This window comes from Phoenix dactylifera, chromosome 8 (genome assembly GCF_051530095.1).
Source record: "Phoenix dactylifera cultivar Ajwa chromosome 8, Ajwa_hap1_PhDact_Kaust_v1.1, whole genome shotgun sequence".
Lineage (NCBI taxonomy): Eukaryota > Viridiplantae > Streptophyta > Magnoliopsida > Arecales > Arecaceae > Phoenix > Phoenix dactylifera.
The window spans coordinates 27,256,078-27,269,528 of record NC_143197.1 but is presented as its reverse complement, the minus strand read 5'-3'; the positions used below and the strand labels follow the sequence as shown (position 1 = coordinate 27,269,528).

Sequence of the window (13,451 nt, the reverse complement as noted above, 5' to 3'; positions counted from 1 at the left end):
ATTACTTCTAAAAGATAAAAACTTAATTATATAACAACAACAATAGATTATTGTATTATTTATATATAAATGAAAAGCATGAGAGACAAGAATAATAAACATTCACTACTGCTGGCAAACAAATGACATCAGTGCTCTGTAATCCCTAAAGAGTTACTCGAATTAGTCACCAAAATAGTTCATGAATAAACCATAAAACAACCTAAAACTTTCAAGTCATCTGGCCATATAAAAGAAGCACAAATAATTAGAATTTTGTAATAAGAACATTGTCACTGTCTGGGGCAATAGAGGAGCGCATCGGCCAGCAAAGGGAGTGAGTGCATTTACCAGGTCCTAGAAAATAAAGGAAGAAAAAAGCAAAGTAGGCGCAACAAAACTGTCATCTGAATGGAAGAGCAACAACAAACAAAAGCATACCCTCTCCGATGAAAAAGAGAGGAGGTTTAGGTTGTCCCCACCAGCAACATGCCACAGAGAAAAGGCGTTGGTTAAGTAGTCACCCTCATATGATAAGGGAGGACACTTCACTTCTTTAAACTTTTGTAGCTAAACAATGATACCAGCAACAATAACAAAGACACAACAATGGGACGATAAATCTATTTAAATATCTGACTCAGAGATTAGTTTTGGTAGCTCAGTACTTTGTTTTGAACAGCCGATGACCAGACATAAAAAGATCCTGAATCCTGTATCAAGTTTTGCTCATCAGAGTCCATCAAGGAGGCTGCAGATGTGAATGAGAACGCGTCCAGGCTTCTTTGGATGCGGTTCAAGACTTGAACACCACAAATAAGGTTTGATTTCCTAACAAGTCATCAATATTTCTTCATTCTTACTCCTCAATCAGTGAGAACAGGCATAAATGAGGAGGGCTCTAGGCTTTCTTGTTTGCACTTAAGACTTGCAGGACAAAAATTTTCATTTTCAATGACATGTAGTATCATCTTGGATAGCTTTTAAGAATTCTAGATCTGTCACCAACTTTCTCCTTTTCTCAAGCTTCAACTCAGCCTAACCAACTTAGCATGTTTGGTTTGCTCAATCTACCACAATCAAGAATGTCATTTACTTAAATGACCTGTGGGTCCAGAAGTACCTGTAACGTTAAGTATGTCGTACAAATGACAGATGAAATCCAATAACAAGGTCAGCTGCACCTTTTGGCACTTCAGAGTTATGAAGCCTGGTTAGTAACCCACAAGATCTTCTTACTGCTAGAACAAGGACAAAGTGTTAATGTAGCATTCACTGTTAGGAGTTTGCAATAGCTGTCAGCTGCAGCAGACCTGTTCGGCAATCAAGTGAGTATATTCATTAGCATCCAGAAACCTGCATAAGCCGATTCTACAGTAGATTTAGCAGAAGTGTAGGTTATGAAGTATGATCTGAATTTTTCGTGTCAAACTGAAAGCTTTCTTGCTTGACAAAAAATTAGCAAGAACTATAAGGTGCAGCTGAAGTCCAAAATAAGGCAATGGCCATGTCCACATGGCAATGTTAGTGTCAGGACTAAATATAACTGGGCTTGGTTTTACTGGATCTAACTAGACTTGATTTTACTGGATCTAACTAGACTTGGTTTAATCATGTGATCATATATGATTGAGAAAGGAGTACATAAATGAACAGAAATGTAACAACTCAGGACCTCACCCAAAATAGCTAGCCAGAAGGTATTATTTGAATTTCTTGATCCTGTATAAGTACCCAAAATCTAGCTAATAAATAACCGATGTGGGACTAAACACACGTCCGCACGGGTCCTCACATACTCCCCCCATTCAAGCCCTGACGTCCTCGTCAGGCTAAGTGTTCAAATCCATTCAAATCTAATCATAAACGCCATAATCGGTTCGTGATCAACCCCAATAGATCTGCGTTGCAGTGTCCCCTAATCCACATAGGTTATAGGTCGGGTTCGCTCTGATACCATTTATAACAATCCAAGACCTCACCCAAAATAGCTAGATCAGGTTAAGTGTTCAAATCCATTCAAATCTAATCATAAACACCATGATCGGTTCGTAATCAACCCCTATAGATCTATGTTGCAGTGTCCCCTAATCCACATAGGTTATGGGTCGGGTATGCTCTGATACCATTTATAACAATGCAAGACCTCACCCAAAATGGCTAGACGGAAGGTATTATTTGGGTTCCTTGATCCTGTATAAGTATCCAAAATCTACTCAGCGAATAACCGATGTGGGACTAAATACACGCCTGCACGGGTCCTCACAAGAAATGTCTATAGCTAGTTGGCATATGAAAAAAGAAAAAAATCCTATATAATTTACCTACAGAAAAACCTTTTGTTAAGCAGGCAGAACCGCAATATTACAACACCTTAGTTTGTGTTCAACAGACTCGTGGGAAAACCTTGATGAATAGGGTACAGCCAGCTGAGATTCATTAAAGTAAACATGTAAAGAAGTGAAACAATGTAGCACATGAAGCTGGGCAAGGGAGAAGTATATCCGAATAGTCTCTGAGAGATTCCTGACACATCCCAATTGAAGGGTTTGCTTTCTAGGAGTACTATAATTTTATTAAAGAAAAGAAATCTAGGTTTCTTACTGGGCTTGGACAACTTGAGCTACCTCAGTTTGCATTGGCTGGATATATTTGAGAAAATTACGATAACAGAACACCAGCCAAAGCAAGCAAGTGTACAGTGAAATATTAGAGAATGTCCAGCAAACAATTGTTGTTTGGACAGAATTGATAAAACAATCAGGAAATAACTTTAATTTGGCAATCATATAATGAGAGCTCAAGCTCAAAATAAGGTTAAAGCTACCAAAGTGGTAAAAACTTTGCTCCCTAAAGACATCAATTGTGCTGTCACCATAAAAAAAGACATCAATTGTGTCCTCCAACAAAAGGGAGTTTCCCATGTTAAGTGAAGCATGTTGACCTGTCACATATCCAAGGCACTCTACAAATTCAAGTGGAACGCACATGATCAAAGAACAATATGGTCTCACAACTCCTCTTCTTAGAGACCAAAAAGGTAAACAGCATGTTATATATCTAAAGTGTAACTAAATTATGCTTTCTTTATGCAAATATGTAAGGCTTAATTATAAATGGATGACAGCTTGTTGGGAAACCCAAGCAGCCCTTTAGGAGGTCTTACTGCAGTAGAGAAATTTTATGCATGATAAGTTAAGTTTTGACATAAATTAGTCCGTGTTTGCTAAAAGGGACCACTTATATTGAGCTGAATAGTTTCGGAGAAAGGAAACAAGATTTTTTGAAGTTTTAATTTTACTTGACTGAACTAATTGGACCTTGCGTAACCAAAAGGGTGAATGACTTTGATTAATTTCTCAGCTAGATGAAGTACTATTCAACCAATGTGCTTTGCTGCAAGCATATGAATATGCTGAAAACTTAGATGTGTAAAGAGAAAATTTATAGAGAAAGGGAACAATAGGACATGCTAACCAAGAGCAAAGCAATCTTTAAGTGATCTCTCAAAGACCAAGTCATGTACCCAGGAGATCTGGTAGGGTCAAAAAACCAGGCACAAATGATATGGAAGGATCTAAATATGGTGCTGACCACCCACTCATATGACATGATGTGTAAAGAGAAAATTTATAGAGAAAGGGATCAACAGGATGTGCTAACCAGGAGCAAAGCAATCTTTAAGTGATCTGTCAAAGACCAAGTCATGTACCCAGGAGATCTGGAAGGGGCAAAAAACCAGGCACTAGTTTATGCAGGAATCAAAATATGTTGCTGACCACCCATTGGTAGGACATGTAATGTGGTACATGCCATATTGACACAGACATGGGTAGCATTGAGCACGCACTGGCTGGTGCTAGTTAGGCATCTGTTGGTTTGGGTGGCATTGTTCCAGTTCACCCATATACCGGTGTTAGAGAGTGATGACTGCCTGTTTGTGGTTCATATGGTATGCACCAAGGTCTGCTGAATTGGTTTCGAGACCTGTACTGATCGGCGGGCGGCTCGGTATAGTACTAGTTCGGTACCATACCGACACACAGTACGTCGTGGCGTGCATGCCAAATTTTTTTAAGCCTTTTTAGATTTGATTTATTGGTAATTAATTTTTTTTTCAATTTTTTCAATGATTTTAAGTATAATTTGATGTTTCTATAATCCTAATATAACTTAAATAATGCATCTTGTTGTTTTTAAGTGATACAAAATATAAAATGATTAATGTTGTATGTTACAAGAAGCAATATGAAATATCCTAAAATCAATTAGTAAGATACAAAATATAAAATTATACAATCAATTACATATATTTAAAGTACAACATATATATCGATATCTAAAATCTTGTCGAGTGGCAATGCCTCTCATAGATATCCGGATCATTAACATAATCAGAATGCACCTCAACCCACCCCTTTAACCAAGCGGCATTGTAATCCTGTACGCCCATCCCATAAGGAATGCGTTCTAACTTATAACCACTCTCAGATCTTTTGCTGAAGCTTTGGCTTTAAGAGGTGTCCTCTAGCTGATAATATGATTGTGGAGGAGCCCATCCGAATATGCCGGCAGCAAAATCCGACCCGTAAGATACTGCGGACTACGTAGGATAATAGCCATCGAAAGACGATATCTCAAATGCACCATATCTATATTTGTATCCATATGGATCATAGGCTGCCAGTGGTTGTAAGCAATAGAAACCAGTATATGACTCGGAAGCTGATACGTCTATGAATCCTATTCCATGTGCGAAGTCATTTGTAGCTGCATTATGACCTCTTGAATAACCTCGAGGAGCCCGTCTCCTATATGTAAATACACTTATAATGTTACAGTCTTTTTTTGAATTTTATTTTTTTATTTTTAATCAAAAAATATATATTTTTAATTTTTAAAATTATATAATTCAAAAATTAAAATTTTTTGTGGAATTATGTAGATCATCCATATATATCTATAACAAATCATGAAATCATGCCACAATCAAAAATTTTGGCACGATCTTTGCTCAGTTTGCAAATTTTGAGGCATTTTTTGACTTTGAAAAAAAAGAAGAAAATGAGGTAGGGAAAAGAAAGTATACCTTATTTTGGGTTGGATCCTTCTTGAATCATCACGTTTTTGGCCGCAATGCATGGGGGCTTGAAGGAGAATGTTAGGAAGGCCTAAGAATGTTCTTAGGCTTTCCCAACATCCCATCGTTTAAAAAGAAAAGGAGATAGGGGTAGAACCGGTTCAGAACCGGTACGAATCGGTGCAAACTGCCGGTTCGGACCGATTCCATGCGGTTCGGGACCGGTTCCGACCAATTCGGATTTGGTTCCAACCCCACAGGTGAACTGACCCAGCAGGGACCCCACAGGTGAACCGACTCGGTCCCCTACCAGGTCGGCTCGGCTCGGTATGGGCCGAACCGCGCGGTTCGGCAGCCCATGGCATGTACCATCTGGGATGAATAGCTCCTCAATCCCTTATGGCATGCTAGAGTAGACAAAAAGGACTGTTTGAGACAAATGATGGCCTTCATATCGGGTTGTTCAAAAACACCCTAAAGTAACTCACAAATGTAATGGTCAAAAAGGGGTCTCCGTGAGATATAAAAATAATTGGAATAGAATATGAGTACAACAAATTCATAATTGGGTTGAGTCCAAAATTCTTGATGTCAGAAATTTAGAAAATGTTGTGTCAAGTCAAATCTGTCTGTATTTAGTTCAAGAGAACTTAATGCAAGAGTCATTAATTCAAGCAATAGATAATTACATGTAGTAAATCAGAAACCTCCAAAAACCAAAAACCAATAGAAAATTAGAAACCTACATATGCGCCACAACTGATGCATGAAACTCAAATCAGTTACAGGCAGATTATGTGAATAAAACAGATTATTTGAGACTTCAATAACATTTTTGCAAGCAGACATACTTATTGCACAAGGAAGCAGATAGCTGAGAGTCTTCTGTATAGGGCAAAAAATAAAAAAACCTACAAGAATTAAACAAGTGAAACAACTGTGACAGAAATTACCACAGATATTTACTGCCTAAACTTTATAAACTTTATCATATCTAATTTGTTGGCTTCACAAATGACATCAATCATTTTTATCACAGGGTAAAGCCTAGTTAATGGTGGTGTTTTGAATCACCTCTCAATAGCCATCCAGTTTTCCTCAAGTCCCACCCTTCAATCTTACCACAGTCTTTAGGCTTTCATATTAAAATAATGCCCTCCTACGATCACTTCATGTCAACTTTTCTACATATGAATAAATGATACCAATCAATTCATCTATCCTCTAGCGAGACAATCTCTACTCTTCCTTAGACATGATCTTCTACTACGTCCTTCCTAGCTTTACTCCGTCATTGCCTAGGCATTCTTGCTCCATCACTCACTTTTGCAGGCACCAACTTTGTTACTCAAGGTTCAGATACATATGAATATTATTAGCACACAAAGGAGTAATTTGCCAGATTTTTTTTTTTATTTTATATGCATATGAACACAATCAACAAAAGCTTTAAAATTTTGTCAGATTTTCTTTTATTATATGCATTTGAGCACTTCTTCGTTTTACCAGATGTAGAACAAACAACCTCAGAAGCCAAAACCTCCTTGAGAGGGGGAACACAAACAAACAGAACAAAACAGCACAAGACATTCTCAACCAGATAAACCTATCTGCACAATCTCAAATAACAACAGAAACATAAACAAGAAAGAGGAAAGAACCACATTCCCAGACAGCTCACCATAAGTTATCATCCATGGAATGAAGAGGGTCATACTCATCTGCTTGGTTTTATCCTTTTACGATGTATGCATGAGAAAGGATGAAATTTTACTTGTAATGAAGATGTGAAGCCTGATCTGCATTGTCGACACATTCTCTACTAGCTTAAGCTTTTGGGTTGATTGGTTAGTCAACATGGTATCTGGCACAGGTTTGCTGGAGGTCATGAGTTGGAATCCCCTCCATGCTAATTACTGATTTAATTAACCCAATTGTTATTTTGACTCATTGTGGTCCCTCCACATGCATGGTCCAGGTTGCCCCGTGGGTGGTGGTTGTTAAGCCTGATGCACATTGTTAACCCATCTCTACCAACTTAAGCTTTGGGGTTCAATTGGTTAGCTAACAGAAGAGATTGATAGCACAAAAGAGAGTATGCTTGAAGGTCTAAGATGCGCATACCTAGATATGCAGAAAAGTATATTTTATGTTCAAATATATGCCAAAAAAGGCACGGTTCATGAAATGCTGCTCAAGTTGCAAAGTTGTGTTCATATAACTTATCGGCATCTAGACTTTAACATTTCTAATAGTTAAAATTTCAGCTCAATTCTTCTCCTTCACTTAATCTATAGAAGTCCTTGCAAAGGCTAAATCATGGGATGGTTGCATCTGATCAAGGCACTCTGCTTCTTTTTTCAAGTTTTGAGAAACTGAGAATTTATATGGTCAGCAAAGGCTAAATCATGAGATTGGTGTGTGGAATGGTGGAGGTGGAGGTTAGCAGAAGAACCCATATGGGGCATCTTTCTTCTATGATAGAGCTGCTAAGGTGACACAATCTTACCCTTCTCTAAAGATAGCTTAGCCATATAAACGCCATTTTCCAATTTTGTGTGTCAACCTACTTAGATTGGAATTATAGACTCCAAGAACCAAAATGCCTGCGGACTTCAATGAGACTGCCAAGATTGCTTGCAAATTCAGACTCAGGCAAGCCAATGTCCCCTATTCTAACATTACAAAGGATGACTTTCCATCCATATGCATGAACCTGGCTGATCTGTAGATTTTACTCGTGCGTGGATTTGGTGACTGTCAAAAAGATGTTGAAATTTTATGCTAATATTTTTTTCAAAAATGAAACTTGTCCTCCCATACTGATTTTCTAATGATAGGATTGGACCATAGCAGGGGATCACAGTGAAGCATGGTAATTCCTTAACTTGCAATGAAGAATCGTCAATGCCTTTGGCTTGTCTTTTATTTATTCAGCAACTAGAATTCTGGCCTATGAATGCTGCAAAGGTTTTGTTGATTCAGCCTTATTACTTGAGTATTGATGCCAAGCCATACTTAATGTACTGTTTGCATGGGCAAGTTTGTCTTTGAGTCAATTGAGATTCCATTTATAATTGTATATACATTAACATTAGTGGTAATTGGTTACTTTTCGTTTTGTATGTGGAATAGAAGAGGTTTGATATGTTTGATATGATATTGAATTTCTCTGAACCTCAGAGCTTGGACAATACACGAGCATATATTTGGTACCGGTACTATTAAATCATAGGATGGTTACAACCAAAGTCGTTACAGATGGTTGCCTAGGAACGAGGCTACTGCATGGGTGACAGACAGGCATGCAAACTCCTAGGTGAGCCTTGCCTAAACTATCATGCACATATACTTATACATTGACAAAGATCCACGTGTACATTCATGTGTACATGTAACTATATCTGTACTATATATACATTTATGAATGAATTTGTTCTATATATGAATTCATATGTAGAAACATAACATTAGTTTATTTGACATTAGTTTGTATAGGTAAAAACATACATGTGCAAACACATAAACACGTGTGTACCTAGAGCTACATTCTTAAACATGTATGTATCTAAATATGTACATGCACACATAAATATGGTATAAAGTATTTTCTTGCAATCTTTTTCTTACATGACACATATATAAGGGAGCGACAAACTTTCGATTAAATCTCAAAGAAAAATTATAATGTTTAATAAAAAAAACCTAAAATTAAGTGTTAAACAAGTAAGCACGAAAAGGATCTTTCATCAACAATATCAACCTTAGCTCCAATCTCTAGCAGGATAGACAACTAAGGAAGCTTGACAAACTTCAGAATTTGAGCTAAAACAACAACAATAATATATGTCATTACTTCTATTACATTTATTACGAACTCAGTATAAATTTAACAAATTAAAATATAATTCGAAAGTTTAACAAATTATAAGATGACTTGAAAGTGTCTTGATTGCTTATGTTTCAAGGTATCTTAAAAGTTAACGTTTTGAAACAGTTCAAAGATCTAATTATGAAAATGAAGTACTTGAGTCAAAGAATAATTTGGCAGAATTTGTACCAAGCCCGTCAATTAGGTGATTGCCTAGACTATGTCTAGGCTATAGGCTAGTCTATCACCAAGAGTCATACAAACATTCCACTGTTATAGTCAGAAAGGCTTTGTGCAGCATCATGTGGCCCATGGCTGCTGAGGTCTAAAATTTGTTTTTGTTTCCTTGGAAGCCAAATGTCAATCTCTATCTCTACATGAACCACATCTCCTAACCCCTACTCCACTCAGCCATCTCCTCTGTAAACACTTAGTATAACAATCAATGCACCCGCTGATTTAATCCTTCTAACATTATATGAATTATAAACATAAGGAGTTGGGGCTTCCTTCAAGGGGAATCAACCTCCAACCTCTAAAATGCTTCTCTAAATCTCCTTGCATCAGTCCTCCCCTTTTCAGATTCTGAATTCCTCCGTGAAAACCCGCTTATTGTAAATCTCATAGCCATAACATTTAACTCATCTCCATAATTACCCCAGCTATCATACATCCGTGAAATCCATTTTTTATGCACCCTAACTAAGACATATCAATAGGTTCTCTTTCTAGCTACCCAGATCAGTGGGCCTTTCCTCGTAATTGATTACTTTATTCTAGAAGACGAGTAAATTCGAGCTAACCTTCCTATTGCAGCAAGATAGTTCAAGTATCCATTCAAAGAAAAGCAAATTTAACCTTCCCAGTTCTCACATATCATATTCAGCTCCATCAAAAAACTTTTTTTTTTCCCTCAATCCAAATCGTCCCTATAACATAAGATGAGCAGCTAATCACATGCACTCTCGTAGCAAGTTTTCTAAGAACCATTCCATTCTCCGTCACCTGTAAACAGCCAGTTCCTTAGCAACTCAAAATGTTCAAATGGGCAAATTGAAAAAAGTAGAGTAAAATCATAGGGAAAACAAGACCCAAAAGCATCTGTACCATTCCAATCCAAAATGATCAACTTGAAGACAGAAATATTATCCACCAAATTTGGAAACCCTTTTATGATACTAAATGCCTGATACAGGGAAAGAGAGAAGAGCATACTAATGAGACATGAGTACAAATCGTATCTCGAGGGTATCGCCGTCTTATCGTGATGCCACGGCGAGAACACGGAGAGATTAGGGTTCCCGTGGGCGGCGAGCGTGCCGGTGGCTGACCGCGAGCGCGGCGGGAGAGCTGCTTTGGTTGGGCCTTCTGGAAGGGGCGTTTTTACGCTGCATTAGAGAGCTCACGTGTTGAGATCTGTGCATCTGCATCTTGATGCATAAATGAATGGCAGATAGCTGTTATGCACGGGAGTCTAATGAATGACGTTTTTTTTTTCCTAAGCTTTCTTGGCAGATTTACCGAAGAGCTAGGCACAAGATATCAAATTTATTTTGGTGCATGTCCTAGCAATACCAACATTTTTAGATCATAATCCAGTGGCCATATTTTAGCAATATCGACATTATTTATTTTTGTTGGATAATCGAAACAATCTTAAGTAGGTTAAGCATCTTTGTTGATCTTATACGTTCATACACCTGTCTACCTTCTAGTTTAAGCATTTGAATTATAATTAGCATTAGAATCCACTTGCTTACCTAGAGTGGTCAAACATGGATTGGTAAGCTTAAGCTTAGAGATTCATGAGCTCATAAACATCCAAGTAGGGCAGACAAAATTGGCTAACCTAAAAAATCCAACCAAAGGCGATGATATTTGGGCCGAGTTTGGATGAAGAGAGTTTTAGTTAGGTTGGATGTAGGTTAGATTTTTTTGACACGAACTTTAACTGGGATAAGTATGAGTCAAAGTTTTGACCCAACTTAGGCCATGAGAGTAGAGCTCTATTTGGGTCGAAATAATATATATTTGCTCGAGTCATAGTCTTGAATAAGAATTTTTTGAATATTTAATTTTTTTCTTAATACTATTTATTTAAATCATTCTGGAAATTCATAAATTAAAATTGTAAATATTAGATTTGATAGATTAATATAGACTTATTAGGGATTGAGCCTTACAAAGTAGATTAGGCAAGGATAATATAGGTGACTTGAAATGACTTATGGATGTGTATGGGTTAAAAGGTATTGACCTGATATTGGATCGGGTCATGTATGACCCAAGGTTTTGTATTGCTGTTCTTACTTGACCTAACCTAAATCAGACCTGGCTTAGCCTGACCCATTGCCACCACTATACATAAGACCAACTATAATTCCTAATTATGGTACTAAAAATTAGGGGTGTAATCAAGTTGAGCTTGATCGAGCCTACGTCTATTTAAGCTTGGTTTGAAATTAATTTTAAGCTTGAAAGTGGATATTAAACTTGACTTTTTTACCAATATTTAGAGCTTAAATTGAGCTTAGTGTTGAAATAAGCCAGACACGAACCTATTGATCAGCTTTATTCTTTTAATCAGAAAAATCTACTCAAAAAATTAAATTATGCTAGAAATCAATTCAGGCTTAAAGCAAGCTTAGTTCAAGCTTGAATTAAAACTTATTTTCAAGCTTAGTTCAATCCAAATTAACATTTACTGAATTCAAAAATTAAATGAAAAATCAAACTTTTTTTAAAAAAATCCTAATACCATGGACATGTGGATCTAAAATCCAATTGCCACTATCTAAAGTTTTATATATAAAACATATATTTTTGAGCCTCAGCAAGTCAAGCTTGTTTAAGCCGAGTCTATTTTTGGCTCGGCTTGAAATTATTTAGAACCTACATTACTAGATCAAGCTTGATTTATTTAGCTTCGAACTACCCTAGAATCCTGTCAAGTCAAGCCCGAGCCAAGTGCAAGCTGTTCAAATCATTTACCACCTCTACTAAAAATTATCTAAATATCAAATTTTATAATCCCTTTCTTCTTTGACTAGATAAAGGCAATTTTGTACTTCAATAATGCATTAGATAAATCATCTGGGACCCAAACTAAATCAACTCTCGTGCGAGCCCCCATGAGGAGATTCGAGCAAGCATGGGATATATCATTTCAGGTCATATGGCTCAGTGATCTTTCCAAGACAAGGATGTTGCTATATGCTTCACATATTACATTTTCCTGACAGGTTCAGTAATTTCTGCCACATAAATTTCTAAGTAGGGGAACTTGACATCTGATTGCTTATTTGAGTGCTAACTCATAGTTAATTCCTATACAGTTGGCCATTGCATATGTTGTCAAAGAATGAGCTACAACTAGTTCAAATTCTTATAGGGTGGCTCAAGCGACCCTAATTGGTATGAGACTGCTGCACCATTGTCCTTGGGTAAAGACCGCCAAAAAGAAGAAACATGAGCGAGTCTGCCGAGATTCACAAGCCAGTACTCCTGCCAGAAAAACGACCTGCTCTCGGAAGGAAGAACTGGAGGCTTACTCTCAGAAAAGACCTCAACGGAAAGTGGCCTAATAATTACTTAAAAGTTCAGACTTGTCCACAGTAGGCTGCTTCTCTTTGCAGAATATCGGTACATATTTAATCAGGCTTGGTGAATAATTCTGGCTTAATAACAGTGATACTTTGAATCATATTATATCATCCATTAGTTGTCCTCCAAGGATGAAAGAGCAATGCTCTCTCTCTCTCACACACACACACACCTAATGGTTTATACGTCCATAGTAGGGCCAGAACGAAGAACGGACAACCCTCCTACCACAGATTAAGAATATGGAACCAAAGAAGATGTCATTAATTTATCCCCCCATCATAAGAGGGCCAATAATGATCATATAAAATATTTTCATTCGTGAAACGCGTGCACCTTAAAAGATTCGTAAAAATGCGAGATTTCTGCACAAAAAAAAAGTCATGGACCCTATGTCATTTTGTCGAGATGCTCTATGAAGCCATCATCGAGCTGTGATGCCCCATTACTTATTCGTGATGTGATTGAAATCTCATAAAATAGATTCAACTTTTTTCTTTTTTCTTTTTTTTTTTTTTTTTTTTTTTTGGGGGGGGGGGGGGGGGGGGGGTGTTGTTAAGACGGATAATTCACATAGATCTCAAATGAATATCCCAAAGAAGGGTGGGCACATTTTCACTATCAGTCCACACCACCTCGCCAGAGTGCACTGCTACAAAAGAAATAACCCAGTCCGCCGCTCTATTGGCCTTGCGGTAGACATAAGTTGCTCTAAAGGATGTAGAACCACTAGTACATCAAATATCGTAGAGCAGAGGTAGCGGTCCCCATTCCCAGCCTACTTCTGAACCCAGCTAATCACTGTAACACTAAGTCCCCCTCTAGGTGAATGGAATCCGTCCGCAAATGACACCTCGCATAAATGGTGCTTGACAAGGCTGCCCTTAGCTTAGCACTAGGCATAGTGACATTATGAAT

The 13,451-nt window shown here is 37.5% G+C and overlaps 2 long non-coding RNA genes across 2 annotated transcripts; one reads left to right on the top strand and one right to left on the bottom strand.

Moving 5' to 3' along the window:
- Positions 1–229: 229 nt before the first annotated feature.
- On the bottom strand, positions 230–10,462 carry LOC103709111 (uncharacterized). Its single transcript, XR_604400.6, has 2 exons — positions 10,146–10,462; positions 230–1,292 (listed from the first exon to the last, which is right to left on the bottom strand). It is a non-coding gene; the product is annotated as an uncharacterized LOC103709111 (long non-coding RNA).
- LOC148702789 (uncharacterized) lies at positions 1,286–12,914 on the top strand. The gene is made up of 3 exons (XR_015968316.2): positions 1,286–8,378; positions 11,981–12,172; positions 12,266–12,914. It is a non-coding gene; the product is annotated as an uncharacterized LOC148702789 (long non-coding RNA).
- The last annotated feature ends 537 nt before the right edge of the window (positions 12,915–13,451 follow it).